We start from the raw sequence: 2231 nt of genomic DNA, 5'->3' as shown, positions 1-2231 counted from the left end.
CATCTCCCTTTGGTAATACTTCACTTTCTGCTTTCCAGGGCCTTGGAAGGGGCTGCAGGCCACACTACAACCCCACCGCTGGGGATTGGCCACAGAGTAGAACTCTTTTCTCAGTTCCAGACCCAGCCTGAGCCCTGGCTGCGCGGGAGGGAGTGGGCAGTGAGCAGCAGTGGGAGGGATGGGTGCTCTGCAGGGAGTGCTGCCGCCAACGCTCTTCTGGGTGCCAGTTCCCCGTCTCCCTTCCCTGCATTGCCCCTGGCATCGTTTCCCAGCTCCAGAGCACTGCCCCTCACACCAAGAGGAAAATACACGCTGTTTTCCTGTGCTCCTTGGCACCAAACGCCAGCTCTCAGCTACTCCTGCTGAAGTCAAAGGAACCGATGCCCCAGCTCTGGGGGTTTTGTCTCAGTGCATTCACTGGAGCTCTGGAAGCCAAACTCAAGGCATCAAGAAGTGTTAATGCAGCGTATGCTGACCTCCAAAGCGAGGTCCTAAATGAAGCACTCAGGTCATTCAAGAGAGTGAAACTGGGCAGAGGGCCACCTCAGCCCTGGGCCATGAGGAGCTCCTCCCGGTGCAGCTCTGTCTCCATGCAGAGGAACCTGGAGCAGGGAAGGATCGTGGTGTCAGTGCGGGTGGGAGAGGAGCACGCAGAGCTCTGGTTCTGGAACAGTAACTGTAAATTTCAGAGTCTAAAGTTCATTTAGGTCTTGTTTTACATCTTTAGGCCATTTTTGGACCTGGCCCAAAAGGACAAATGTAAAACCGTCACATAGCAGAGACAAAACCAGACCAGTCACAAACTAAAGCGGCAGGGACACCTTTGCCATCCCAAGAGCAACACGATCCCGATCCCCTTTCGGCAGCGGCCGGCAGGAGGACGCGTCCCCACGGCTGCAGCGTGGCGCAGAGAGGTGAGCCGAGCCCGGGCGGGGCGAGCGAGCAGCTGAGCGAGGCTAACATGGGCTGCAGACGGCAACAGGAGCGCTTCAGTGCGCTGGAATTCCCGTTCCGTGCTGGAAGACAAACGGCGCGAGGCTGCCGTGTCCTTCTGCAGAAGCGCTGACCGCGTTCAGTCCGGATACTCCTTTTCCATGGGTTAAAGGCTTCTCGGGATTCGGATCCTTCTGTTTGAAAATTCCTTCGAATTCCGTGTATCACAAACAGTGTTTTCGCTTTAACAGGAAGACGGCGTCGGCTCCACTCCCCGTCGGCAGCTCCGGCTGTGGGACCGATCCCAGCAGCACCGGCAGCTGCCCGAGTGAGCAGCGGGCAGAGCAGCGGGCAGAGCAGCGGGTGCAGCCCCGGCCCCTCCCAGCTCCCCTCGGTCCGGCGGCCGCTTCCCGGGCGGGGCAGGCCGAGCCGGGGCCGTGCGCACCGGCCAGGAGCGGGTAAGGAGATAGAAATGCCCCTACCTGCTTTCATGGCGGAGCTCCCGTTGGAGCTCCCAGCCCCTGCGGCACCGCCCGCTCTGCCGCAACGAGGATCCGCCGAAACGCGAGCGGGCAGAAGGAAGGCTGCCGTCTGGATCTCCTCCTGCCCTTTTTATACAGTGGGAGGCAATTAATATTGCATCACCCTTATTTTAAATTTTCAGAACCCACAATATAATGTAATGGCATAAGGGCATGTATTATTAAAGGACATTTGATTGGGGGAAAATCGTTGGGGCTGATTGGAAAAAGGCGGCGAGAGGAGCGCGCAGCTGCCCGAGAGCCGCAGCGAAGGGCGGAATTGTCGGATCCGCTCCTACCGGGGGCGGCGGGCAGATCCGGCTCCGAGGTTCGGTGTTTGTCACTCATTGAAATGCCAAAGCGAAATATTCAGAAGAGCCTCACGCTTCGACCATTAATTTTTAATCGTTAAGGTGCTTCTGGGAATCATAAATAAAAGCCTTTTCCCCTTTTAAACAGCATTACAAATGAGCCCGCGGTGGGTTTGTTTGGGAGACGTTTTTGTTCCACTCCAACCGGAGGAGCCGCGGTCGTCGCCCGCCCGCCCCTGGTCCGGGGCCGGGGGCACAGCGGGGCCCGACGGGGCGAAGCTTCGTCCCGGTGTCCGGGGGAAACGCACCGGAGGACGATTTTCGTTGATTTCGCGCTCGCAAATATTCTCCTCGGTCCTCCCAGCGCCGCCGGCTCGGAAACGAGACAGGGAGCCAGAAACGACACGTTCCCTTCGGGTTGAAAAATAAAGCCTTTATTCCAGAGTCGAGGTGGGGAGCGGCGCTC

This window comes from Meleagris gallopavo, chromosome 15 (genome assembly GCF_000146605.3).
Source record: "Meleagris gallopavo isolate NT-WF06-2002-E0010 breed Aviagen turkey brand Nicholas breeding stock chromosome 15, Turkey_5.1, whole genome shotgun sequence".
NCBI classification, from domain to species: domain Eukaryota; kingdom Metazoa; phylum Chordata; class Aves; order Galliformes; family Phasianidae; genus Meleagris; species Meleagris gallopavo.
The sequence above is the reverse complement of the archived record's forward strand: the minus strand, read 5'-3'. Positions refer to the sequence as shown.